The sequence below is a fragment of the Xenopus laevis genome, chromosome 2S (assembly GCF_017654675.1).
Source record: "Xenopus laevis strain J_2021 chromosome 2S, Xenopus_laevis_v10.1, whole genome shotgun sequence".
Classification (NCBI taxonomy): Eukaryota; Metazoa; Chordata; class Amphibia; order Anura; family Pipidae; genus Xenopus; species Xenopus laevis.
The window spans coordinates 51,793,473-51,807,451 of record NC_054374.1 but is presented as its reverse complement, the minus strand read 5'-3'; the positions used below and the strand labels follow the sequence as shown (position 1 = coordinate 51,807,451).

The 13,979-nt window shown below is 39.7% G+C and overlaps 1 pseudogene; it reads right to left on the bottom strand.

The window, feature by feature from the left end:
* Window positions 1-447: 447 nt before the first annotated feature.
* LOC121400524 lies at window positions 448-1,513 on the bottom strand (annotated as a pseudogene).
* Window positions 1,514-13,979: the final 12,466 nt, after the last annotated feature.

Below are 13,979 nucleotides of genomic sequence, written 5' to 3'. Positions count from 1 at the left end.
ATAGAAGTACATGTAACAAAGTACATGTTGGATTTTAAAAGATCATCAAAAATAAACATCTCATTATAAATTCAAATATGCGACTTGTGTGGGTATTATCTGGCTTGTATATGCTGAATGGGAAATTGCTATGCCTACAGTTTGGGCTTGCTGAGGGGTGGGAGCCAGTTTAAAAAGCATGTGAGTGAAGTATTTACACAAAGGCTCCTATTATTCTCAGCTTACCCTTCATTGTAAAACCGCACACGTGTAGAAAAGAGACATCATTTGTGACTTAAAATTCCTTTTGCTTTTAAGGATAAAAAATTAACATGTCTGTGATTTATAGGCATTTTATTGATATATATAGAAATATTTTAAAATTTGAATGGTAAAATTTGAACTGATTAAAAATCCGTGTGATGAAATGTAATTCTGGAATAACTATTTGTAGCAATAACAGACTTTTTAGACAGGTTCAAGGTTTATGGTTGTGGCATTTGAACCCATTGGTAGAGTTCCTTCATGGCCATTGTAGAAATGGGAAACCATGAGTACACTTCCACCTGCTATTAAGAATGACCCACCAGCCCAGACAGAAAACATGGCACTTCCATATTCAAAACAAGGAATGTCTTTGGGCAAGTTCCAAAATTTCACAAAGGCATCATAGGCAAAGTAGGATACAATACAAGGCTCCAGCTAGTAAAAAAAGCACTCCAATCATAATTGCTCTTTTTCTAACATATTTATCTTGGTCAACGATGCACTTCAGACAGATCAAGCAGGTGTTGAGACCAAAAATCCAAGCTCCCCACAGAATACCGATAGACACATACTGTAGGTATACAACCCAACTGGATCTGAAAAGGCAAGTCAAGGATAGTTTAGAAATCCTGACACTCTCTTGAACCCACATCTTGAATGACACAGGTCTGCCACAAACCAAGTCAATAGCTTTCATTGACAAGCATACCTGGCGATACAGTCAACCAATGAGGTATGAATAGGGATGTAGCGAACTGTTCGCCGGCGAACTTCGACCGTTCGCGTCCGCCTAATGTTCGTGAACGTTTGGGAACGTTCGCATTTTGAGTTCGCGTTCGATTCGAATACAAATCGTTCGACCATTCGACCGCTAAAATCGAACGATTTCCATTCTTTCGAACGATTTCCATTCGTTCGAACGATTTCCATTCGTTCGAACAATTTCCATTCGTTCGAACGATTAAAATCCTTCGAACGTTCGATTCGAATGAAAATCCTTCGATCGAACGATTAAAATCCTTCGAACGTTCGATTCGAATGAAAAATCCTTCGAACGTTCGAATCGAACGATTTTAGCGGGTGTTCGAAGTTCGTGAACTGTTTGCGAACGTTCGCATTTTTTGCCGGTGTTCGAACGGCGTTCGCGAACACCAAATCGGCAGTTCGATACATCCCTAGGTATGAATAAAGTCACCAAGCAGCAGATGTAACCAATCAGCGAAAGGAACTGAGCTGCAAGTTCAGTAAGGCAGAGCCCTGAATCCATTTAAGCATTTTTGTCTTCTTTGCTTCTGTGTGGAATGACTTGCTGCCAGCAAAAGGCAAGCTTTCACATAACTATCTGAAAGCTGCCTTGAATAAGTCAGTCTCTTTTTTGTTAGCCCACATTGTACTGTCTACTCCGCCTTAATTGTGGTCAGACACTATCATAACTCAAAATTCTTCTAAGGAGATCATCGGATTAAATTACACAAGCTTTCCACTGGTAAAAAAATTATATATAGAAAGAAGTATAATAAAGTATAATAAAGTATAATCTTTCATGTACTGAGATGTAGGTATTAATAAACTGTTATTACTTATAAACAGACTAGAATGAAACAAATTTTTTATAAAAAATTTTCACTAGGTAAACCAGTGTTTCTTGTTTTTAGATGATAAATGTAGCGATCCTACCTGGTGGTCTAGTGGCACGGTGACGCTACCTTAAAGGCACATGCACGCTGGTGTGATGACGTCAGCGTGCAAGGGCGCGAAGTTTAAATGTATAAATAGTTTGTTTGTTTGGGCGTTCTGACCTTGCCTGTTATAGGATTTGTTCCTGGTGCTGTTAGCTTTTCCTATTTTGATCTTGATCCTGATTCTGACTACCTGTTGTGACCCCTGCTTGTTGCTGACGATTCTGACCTCTGTCTCCTGATCCTTGCCTTAAATCCGACTATCTCTTCTGCCTTTTCCATCTATTTCATCTTCCGGTTTTGACCTTTGCCTGCCTGACCACGTTTTGAACTCTGCCTGCCCAGACCCTGCCTGATTCGTTTACTCTCACTTTCTGCCTGCCTCGACCCGACCTGTTCCAACTACGATTCTGTCTAAACACCTTACACCACGACCTTCTGCCCAGAGACTTTGCTTACAGTTGTGCCCCTTCGCTTGTTTAGAACCTTTCGCCTTGCACCTCTCGTTTTAAGACCTGGCGGCATCTGAGTAGCTGAGGGCTCCTCTCGAGGCCAAAGGCGGCTGCTACAGACAAGAAGCACGAGCCTAGACCTGGCTGCTTGGCATTGGTTCTAAATTCTGGGTGCCAACCGTTACTTTATAACGGGCCATGGACGAAGAAGGTCTAGCTGCCGCTGCTCTTTCCACCACTGAAGCGCTACTCAACACACTGTTACAGCGCCTGTAAGAACATGAGCAGAGGCAAGATTACCTGATGCAAGGTTTCCACAATTTGACCCGTCGACTGGATGCTCCTGTTCAGTCTCCAGCTCCAGTAGTCACCCCTCCTGTGGCCGCTCCTGTGGGTTCTTCTGCTTTGATGTGCAACGTGCCTAAAACCGATGAACCCAAAATTGTGTTCCCTGAGAAATTTAATGGGGACAGAACCCAATTTTTTGTATTTAAAGAGGCATGTAAACTTTTTTCCCTCAATTCTTTGCCACTGGCGAGGAAAAAGTGAGGTTTGTGATGACCCTGTTACAGGGTGAACCCCAAATTTGGGAAAGCGGGATGCGGAGCACACAACATGGCTTCAAGCACACAACCCACATGTAGATTGGGTAACGGGGGAGGTTCTCCAATGGGGTTCTAAATGTAAGGTTTCTTGCCTTCCTCCAGTGGTGGCAGTCTCTTCCCTTGAGGGGTTACCTGCAGCTTATGCAAGCTTTTCTGATGTTTTCTCTAAAAAGGCCGCAGAGACCTTACCCCCACATAGACAGTATGACTGTCCAATTGACCTTATTCCTGGGTCTACTCCTCCTCGTGGTTGAACTTTCCCTCTCTCCTTGCCTGAAGCCCAGGCAATGAGAGAATATATCCAGGAAAACCTAGACAGAGGTTTTATTAGACCCTCTAGTTCCCCTGCTGGGGCAGGTTTCTTTTTTGTTGGGAAAAAAGATGGTGGTCTTCATCCCTGTATAGACTATAGAGGTCTAAACAAGGTCACCATAAAAAATCGTTACCCCCTTCCTCTGATTTCTGAACTATTTGATCAGGTTAAAAATGCCAAAATTTATTCCAAGCTTGATCTTAGAGGTGATTATTTTACTAGACTGGGCCCAGCCTCTTTCTTTACAGCGACCCAAAGGTTCTTAGGGTTCGCCAAGTATTACCGCCAGTTTATTAAAAACTTTTCCCTGATTGTAGCCCCAATCACAGATTTAACAAACAAAGGTGCAGATCCAAGTATGTGGCCTCCCGATGCGATTCAGGCCTTTGAAACCCTTAAAAAAGAATTTGTCTGCCCCCCATTCTTCGTCATCCCTACACCTCGCTTCCATTCATTGTAGAGGTCGATGCCTCAGAAGTTGGGGCTGGGGCAGTTCTTTCCCAAAGGCATCCAACAACCAACAAAGTACTTGCCTGTGCTTTTTTCTCTAAAAATGTTTCGCCTGCTGAGGCTAATTATGACATTGGGAATAGAGAATTGTTGGATGTTAAATGGGCCTTTGAAGAGTGGTGTCATATGTTGGAGGGGGCTAAGCATGTGATAATGGTCTTTACCGACCACAAAATTTTTCTTTATATTGAATCTGCTAGATGACTGAATCCTAGGCAGGCTAGATGGGCTTTGTTTTTCACCCGATCTAATTTTTCTCTTACTTTCAGGCCTGGTAATAAAAATACAAAGGCAGATGCACTCTCTAGAAGTTTTGAGTCCAATCCATCTGAAACTAGTGAGTGTATTCCCATTATTCCCTGTGAGTTAATTGTAGCAGCTCTGGGATCTTACCTTGCCACACTCTTATCCTCTGTTCAGTCATCTGCTCCTGTAGAGACTCCCTCGGGTAGATTATTTGTTCCTGAAGATTTGAGGGAACAGGTTTTGGGTGAAGCCCATAATTCCAAGATGGCGGGACATCCTGGCATCACGAAAACTATGTCCCTCTTGTCTCTAAATGTTTGGTGGCCATCCTTTAAGCAGGCTGTCAAGAGATCCGTTAATTCTTGTCCTGTCTGTCAAAGGTCTAAGTCCTCTAAAAATTTGTTGCAGGGATTGTTAAGGCCATTACATATTCCTGATAGACCCTGGTCCCATTTTTCAATGGATTTTATTGTCGATCTCCCTCCTTCTCATGGGAAAACTGAAATATGGGTGGTGGTGGATAGGTTTAGTAAAATGAGCCACTTCATTTCCGTCCCACACCTCCCTTCTGCTAAAACCTTGGCTGAGTTATTAATTTCCAATATCTTTAAGTTACATGGTTTTCCGGTCAATATTGTTTCTGACAGAGGGGTACAATTTGTTTCAAAATTTTGGCGCTCTGCTCTTGGTTGGGATTGAATTTTCATTTTCTACCACATATCACCCTCAGACAAATGGTCAAACTGAAAGGGTTAATCAATCCCTTGAGCAATTTTTAAGGTGCTATGTGTCTAACAATCAGTCTTCTTGGGCTGAATTATTACCATGGGCAGAATTTGCTTATAATAATGCAACTCATTCTTCTACTGGTGAATCTCCATTCTTTATTGTTAATGGTTTACATCCCAAAGGATTTTCCTTTTCTGGTTCCTTGTCCCCTGTACCCTCTGTCAACTCTTCTGTCAAACAGTTTGCAAAAATTTGGTCTGGGGTGCATGACTTTCTGCAGCTACAGCCGCTCAGAAAAAGGCAGCTGATAAGTCTCGTAGAGAGGCACCCAAATATCAGGTAGGAGACTCTGTATGGTTGTCTACAAAATACATTAAGTTAAAAGTCCCTTCTCTCAAGTTGGGGCCCAGGTTTATTGGTCCATATCCCATTACTGAAATAATCAATCCTTCTTCTGTTCATCTGAAACTACTTGACAATTTCAAAATCTTTAATTATTTTCATGTTTCTCTTTTAAAACCAGCTTCACAAGTCTTTCAATTGTCTGTTCCTCCCCCAGTGTTGGTTGAAGGTCAGTCTGAATTTGAAGTCCAAGAGCTCCCCGATTCTCGTCTAGTGCGAGGTAAACTTTAATATTTGGTTAAATGGAAGGGCTACGGCCCTGAGAAGAACTCTTGGATTCCAGTTGGTGACATCAGGGCTGACCGTCTCAGGAAACAGTTCCACCTTAGGTTTCCTGAGAGACCTGGGGGTCCAGTGGCCCCCCAGGGGGGTTAATGTAGTGATTGTACCTGGTGGTCTAGTGGGGGGATGGCAGGGAGATACAAACACATTTGCTCAAATCTTGATGACAGAAATAAACATCTCGATTCCTTAAAGATAACTTTTGTTAATCAAGGATATCATCTGCAGGTTATTGATGATCAAATCCACAGATCAACTCAAGTACCCAGAGACACACTCTTGGATTACAAAGAAAATACAGAAAACAACCCACAACAGAACATTATTAGAAAAATAGCCAGAGAACTGCAACCAATGCTCCATACAGATACCCGACTAAAACAAATATTCCCGGAACTATCTCTCTTGTCTTATAGACAACCACCTAATCTGAGGAAAATGATTGTCAGTGCTATTCCTAAAACAACTAAAGCAGGTACATTTCCCTGCAACAGCAACATATGTGAAACCTGCAAATACATCCTGTGCAAAGATCAAGTTGCTATACCGAATACACAAAAAGTATACACTATTCTGGACTACTATTTGTGTGCTTCAGCCAATGCGGTATGCATGATTACATTTACTAGGTGCTCTACAGGAGGCATATACATTGGTGAAACAGGACAAAAATTGTGCACCAGGATGAACCATTACAGACATAAAATCAACACCAAATTATGTGATACACCAGTGAGGCAACAGTTCTGTGGTCAAAATCACAGTCTTCAGGAAACGCAGGTCTTAATTCTAAAAGGGAACTTTAAAACTGCACAGGAAAGGAAGATTTATGAATTTAAATGTATGGAGTTATTTAACACATTAAGACAGGGCCTTCATTTAGGGTCAGGTTTCAGGTCACACTATGTGACCTGACTGAATCCAGACTCCTGGACTATTTAAAACCCACCCTAATTCATTGTATTATCTCTACAATTGATCTCTATCTGTAACTTCCTAATTTATTGCCCATGAATACCTTTCACTGATCTGACAGTATATTTGCTGTGCCTTTCTAGCTTTCATTTGTATTTTGCCTGACAAAGGGGCCTTGGTGCTCAGAAAGCTTGCAATATATTTTTATTGTTAGCCAATATAGGTATCACTTCTACAATACTTTTTGTATTTGTTATTTTTGCTACTGGCTAACACGGAACCACAGTTTTTGTTTTGTTTTTAGATGAACACATTAAATCTTAAATTATACAAAGAAATGTCACCATAGTCGCAGGGACTGTGGTTGATCATACTAAATAGCACTGGGAGCCATTTTTGGTGCCTTACTCATAAAATAAGGACTAAAATGCAACAAAACATTATCATGGGGATTATCATCAGTTTATTAGCAAATTAGCATGATATGGGCCAGATTCAGTTAAATGAGAAACAGATTTATCACGTGAAAACTCATGGATGGGATTCAGTTTGAGATTCAATTCAGAAAAACGTATCTCACAGTATATAACGTGAAAATTCAATGGAAAAAAACTGGAACTGAATTAAAAGGAACTGTTTTTTTTCTCCTCTAATTGAATCTCATCTGTAACTTTTCACATGATAAACCATGAGCAGGGCTGTGGAGGGTGAGTCATGGAGTTGGAAAATACAATATTATGATGATATCTGTGAAATAGGACATTGCATAAAGTACTTCTCTACTGCAAGAATAAAGCTGGTTTGTAACTGTTTCACTAGTGTGAAGTCCAGATAAAATATTATGCAACCTGACATTCATACATAATTTTAATCTGGAGTATACTGTACAAGCACTGAAAATAATTAAATCAGTTTTAAAAGCATCTATGAATGAGGATCTGGAAGAAGCAATTCTGTTTCTAAGAACAATACTTTAGTTAATTTTGAATTGGAGGGGTGATTCAAAGAATGGCTAATTCTAAGCAACTTTTAAATTGGTCTTCATTCATTTTTAAAATATTTTTTTAATTATTTATTTTCAGCTTTCACATGAGGGTCTCTGAACCCTTCTAAAAAATAAATGTTCTGTAAGGCTACAAACGTATTGTTATTGCTACTTTTTGTTACTTGTCTTTCTATTCAGGCCTCTCCTATTTATATTCCAGTCTCTTATTCATATCAGTGCATAGGGTCATTGGGACACTAACAACCAGAAATAGCTGAAAATGCAAACTGTAGAGTTGCTGAATAAAGAGAGCTGATTCCAGTAACACCAAAAAATGAAAGTGTTTTAAAGTAATTCATATATAATATACTGTTAGCATGCATTGGTAAGAACTGTGTGTTTGCTTCAAAAATACTTCTATAGTTTATATAAATAAGTTACATAGTTACTGTATAGTTGCTGTATAGCCATGGGGCCAGCCATTAAAGGGGAACTAAAATCTAAAATAGACTAATGCTAGAAATGCTGTATTTTGAATACTAAACAAAAATATGAACTTACTACACCACAAGCCTAATAAAACAAATGATTTTATCAAAGTTGGCCACAGGGGCTCACCATCTTGTAACTTTGTTAAACATCTTTGCAAGACCAAGACTATGCTCATGCTCAGTGTGGTTTGGGCTACTGCTTAGGGATCGTCATAAATTATCAAAACAGCACAAGTGAAGCCGATACAGCAAAACTGATAATCATAATATGCAGACTGCACTGGGTCCTGTGTTGTTATATAATCTAATGTGGAGTTTATAGTTTTTGTATTGTTTAATACAAACTTTCTCCAAATCTGCAGAACCAGTGGCTGCCACAAAATAATTCTTCAATTAGAATCACAGTTTATCTGTTTAAATCTAGCTCCATGATCTTTGTCACTGCCACTGGAGTTGGATACATTAAAGGGGATATAAAGGCAAAAATAAAATCCAATACGAATCTCTACACCGTCACCGACTGCTCTACAGGGAAATAAACACAGCTGCTTGAGTTCTGCATGGCTGGAAGTAAGGTGGCGGGTTGCCCCATGCTGTTCACGTATGATCATTTCCCAGCTATGGACCGTCTGAATTTGATATCCACAGCAGTCAGAGCAAGTAAAACGGAGTGGGAATTTCACTGCATACAGCTAGGTTTCTCATAAAAAGGGTAGACATTTTATAATAAAAGTATATTGGAGATAGTTTCTTTTTCTTTTTCATTACTGAAAGTAAAAATGGGATTTTATTTTTTTGCCATTACATCACCTTTAGCTAGAGAAAAGATGAAAAGGTTTAAAAGTCTCTCTGGCCCATTGTTTGTGGATCTTACCCCAATATGGCCACCTTGAGGTGGGCAATGTCGCTGATCCAAGGGCCAAGCGATCAGATCAAAACAACAAGGATATTAAAACCAAACACATATGTGTTCAGTTTTAAAGGGGTGAGGTGGCAAGCCTAGATACAGGCCATTCAGACAGCAGGAAATAAAATCACCCAGAGAGAGAAAATTGGTCCAGTAAAAAGAAATACACTGACTGATAATAAAAAACAACAATAAAAGTTCAACAATAAATCACTAGCAAATAGATCACTTAAAAACCTCTCACATTGGTTTTGTGGATAGCATTTATACAACATATAATTGAAGTAGAATTGAACAGGGTCAGCTTATCTGTTAAGCTAATGACTGTGTTCTCTACCAGTGGAAAAACATTAGCGTAGAAATCTCTGATACCACTGATTCTATCCAACATTTGTATACAGATATTGACATCAAAAACTGGGGCTGGTATAATTTTATTATATATTTTTTCACCCGAGGAAATGTTCAATTATGATATATTGTAATTTTTACCCAGTCTTAATATTATTGTCTTTGAACCAATATCACAGTATAAAAAAAGATTCTAAAATAGTGGATTTGATGCATCCCTATTTTCTTTAAATGTCTTTTTTAAATGCTAAGATTTTTTTTTTTTTTTCATTACAAAAACTGACCTTCCACTAGGGACCTATTTTATTACCAAAACCCACATGCAAAATTCTTCGTTAAGTCCACCCATTACCCAAAGCAAATTCACCATACAAGTAATAGTTTTAGCACCTCTAAGCAGGCAGATAGTTTAAGACACATAATAAACAGAAAACAAATTAAAAAGACAAGGGGGAAAATGTGTTTTGAGCTAATGCAGTTTTTCTTTTTTTTTTTTTGTATTTCAAAAAGATTTTATTCATAGAAAATAAACATGTTTACAGTAGACATGTGCTTAGGTGTCACTTCCAATTGTCACATATAGTTGTAAACATTTGCAAAATCAAGATCATGCAAAATAGAATAATCAGAGAACATTAGAATTAGACAGAGAAAAAGAAAGTGGGGTGTGAAAAGGGTGGGAAGGGGTAGGGGGGAGATGCTTGAAGGCAAGTATCCTGCAAATCTATGTTTAATGCAGTTTTTCATATACAGGCGTAATGTACGGGGGGGGGGAACTTTTCTTGCACTGGTCTCTTAGAATAACATACACATGCCTTGTCATCATTATAGGAAAATACTGACATCTAGTGGATAACAATGTATAGTACATTTGTTTGTGTATTTACAAGAGTTACATCCTTTAGTCAGACTTAAATAGCATTCATAGGGGCAGATTTATGGCGACATTTCACCAGAAATCCCATCCGCAGGGACATCACAAATTTACTAACAAGTGTAGGCAACAATTTGCTAGTGAACGGAACCGTCGTTAGCTTTAGTTCGCACTCTAGAGCCGGACGACTTTTCGCTCTGTCGAGCGGTCATTACTCTGCAAATTCAGCATAGTGCGAATTTTACTGAACGTTATCTTTTTCGCCAGAGTTGACTTCAGACCAGGCTAACTGCTAAAATAAAGCTGCATCTTCCTCAATCTTTGTCAGATACATCATACACTGTCTGCCGGAAATACATTAAAGTTGTAAAAATGCTGGGGACTTTTAGGTTGGGCTCATGTGTAGGGCATTAGAGGATCTCTTTTGTCTTTATTCAGGTTCCTTGGACATTTGTAATAGAAAGTGTCCACTTAAAGCCTTTGCACCAACATCTCTAATAAAGACATCCATATGACTTTAATATACCCGCCCTATTCGAATTGACCTAAGTGTAAGAGGACTAACGAATTTTTGTTAGGCAGAAGCAACCACTAGCGTAATTTTGCTTTAAAAAATGCTCACACTGCCGAAGTAAGGCTATTGAGAAGTTGCCAGCATTCGGCGCCCAGAATGCAACTTTGCATTTTAGTGAATTAGTGTAGAGGCAGGGCGAATTTACATAGCAGGTGCCCCTAGGCCAGCTGTCGTTTGTCATCCCAGCCGCCTCCCTTTTATTCAATCATATTTTCATCATCAGGACCAGTGCAATGGGGATTGGCTTACAGGAAATTTTAAAAACTATCGTATATCCTGCACCTCCCCAGTGTTTCTGAACCAATGTTTGTGTGGTTGGACAGCATGCCGCCCCTAAAATACTGCCGCCCTAGGCCTGGGCCGTGGTGGCCTCTCAAAGTGCTGTCATGGCAAACAAAGTTTGTGTCACTAATAGAATGGCAATGCTATACAGATGCAACAGTTACTACTTTATATATTTATAGAAATGCTGTTTGTATGGAAACCAAAATGAGTAATCTGTGTAAAATGTTTTTTTCTTGCCCCCCTGGAATATTTTCTCTGGATGTCCATGCCAGGGTCCCCAAACTTTGCAGCATTAGAGAGTTATGCTGAACAGTCTGCTGCTTGCCTGGTGCTAGGGTTCGGCATGTGGTGGAACGAGTGGACAGATTATTGGAAGGGGCTGGGGAAGACCCAGCGGTCTTGGTACACAAAGGTACCAATGACAAACTAAGAGGAGATGGTGAAGTCCTCAAGAATGATTTAAAAAAACTAGGTGTAAAGTTGAGGGCGAGGACTTCCAAGGTAATTTTCTCAGAAATATTACCTGTGCCACAAGCAACGTTAAGAAGACATCGGGAGTTTAGGGAGATTAATGCATGGCTGAGAGATAGGCGTAGAGAGGAGGGCTTTGGGCTTTTGGAGAACTGGGCTGATTTCTCTTTTCTTTTAAAATTCTTTTTATTGAGTTTTTCATTAAAATACATTGATTTGACTATATGTTAATCATACAATGTTTCAACAAAAAGAAGGGCTGATTTCTCAATTGGCTTCAGGCTCTTTGCTAGGGATAGGCTGAACCTCAATGATGATGGTGCAACTGTTTTAGGGGAGAAGATGGCTAGAGGATTGGAGGGGATTTTAAACTAGGTGTGGTGGGGAGGGTTTAGTAAAGGATTCTGTGGAAGATAGGTTAGTTGAGGTAGTGGAGTTTATGTAGAAGAACGGAGCACCATAGAGCCAGGATAAAGAGTTAAAAATATTCAATATTTATTGTACATCCATTAAAAATCACAGCAGCATATCTCCCAAGAGGGCTGCCCAATGTTGCTATAACATTTATTGTGGCAATAGTACTGGATACATAAGGTCTGTGGTAAATTGATATATTTTAAGTTACTTGGATCTATCAAGATAATTTGGAAGTGTATTTATTTAATCCGTATGTTCCTAAATATTTTTGCGATACCACCTAGTGGGGCTGTGACGTATATTCACCTCTGAAGTTTTAATTGGTGGGAGTGTGTGTTCACTTAATGGAGATTTGATAAGGGGGAGGTGGGGTCACACACTCTTAATTAGGATGGGAGCTGGGTCCTTGATTAAGTGGCAAGGAGCCACGAAACGCGTTAAGCGGGTAGCCCTCTTGGGAGATATGCTGCTGTGATTTTTAATGGATGTATAATAAATTTTGAATATTTTTAACTCTTTATCCTGGCTCTACGGTGCCCCGTTCTTCTACATAAACTCTGTCTTGGATTTACAGTTTGGCATAGCGGTCTGACGTGCAGCACACTCAAGCTTGTGATCTGGTAAGTGCTCCCACTACCTCACTAATTGCTAGTTGAGGTAGTGGGCAAAGCAAGGGAAAATGGAGGAGGAGATTTGGTTGGGGTACTGTTAAGGATACGGAGGACCACATGTCATATGTTCAATATGGTACCAGTATTAAATGTACATTTAGGTCCATAAATATTTGGACAGAGACAGCTTTTTTTCTAATTTTGGTTCTGTACATTACCACAGTGAATTTTATATGAAACCACTCAGATGCAGTCGAACTGCAGACTTTCAGCTTTAATTCAGTGTGTTGAACAAAAAGATAAAAATGTGAGGAAATAAATCCTTTTTTTACACAATCACTTCATTCCAGGGGCTCAAAAGTAATTGGACAAATAAAAATTTTTAAATAAAATGTTAATTTCTAATATGAATATTGAAAACCCTTTGCTGGCAATGAAAGTCTGAAGTCTTGAACTCATGGACATCACCAGATTCTGTGTTTCCTCCTTTTTTTTCCCCCCTCTGTTTAATGCTCTGCCAGGCCTTTACTGCAGCAGCTTTTAGTTGCTGTTTGTGTGGGCCTTTCTGTCCAAAGTTTAGTCTTCGACAAGTGAAATGCATGCTCAATTTGGTTCAGATCAGGTGACTGACTTGGCCATTCAAGAATAATCCACTTCTTTGCTTTAATAAACTCTTGGGTTGCTTTAGCTGCATGTTTTGGGTCATTGGTTATCTGTATTATGAAACGCCTCCCAATCAATTTGACTGCATTTAGCTGGATTTGAGTATGTCTCCGAACACCTCAGAATTCATTCGGCTGCTTCTGTCCTTTAGACACAGATCAACAAGCAGACAGCACCACACATAGGTATTTTCTTAAAAGGCCTTTAATGCAAAAAGGCTTTTCTTTGAAAAAAAAGCCCTTTTGCAATAAAGGCCTTTTAAGAAAATACCTACGTGTGGTGCTATCTGCTTGCTGATCGTGTCTACAGAACAGGTGGAAGTGGCCACCAAAGATTTGCACCTTTGTCCATTATACCCTATGGGTTGACTTCTAATATTCACTGCTTCTGTCCTGTGTCACATCATCGATAAACACTAGTGTCCCAGTACCACTGGCAGTCATGCACGCCCAAGCCATCACACTGCCTCTGCCATGTTTTATAGATGATGTGGTATGCTTTGGATCATGAGCTGTTCCACACCTTCTCCATACTTTTTTCTTGCCATCATTCTGGTAGTGTTGATCTTGGTTTCATCTGTCCAAGGAAAGTTTTTCCAGAACTGTGCTGGCTTTTTTAGATGATTTTTTAGCAAAGTCCAATCTAGCCTTTCTATTCTTGAGGCTTATGAGTGGCTTGCACCTTGCAGTGCACCCTCTGTATTTACTTTCATGCAGTCTTCTCTTTATGGTAGACTGGGATATCGATATGTCTACCTCCTGGAGAGTGTTGTTCACTTGTTTGGCTGTTGTGAAGGGGTTTCTCTTCACCATGGAAATGATTCTGAGATCATCCACCACTGTTGTCTTCCGTGGACGTCCAGGTCTTTTTGCATTGCACCAGTTCACCAGTGCTTTCTTTCTTTCTCAGGATGTACCAAACTGTAGATTTTGCCACTCCTAATATTGTAGCTATCTCTCGGATGGCTTTTT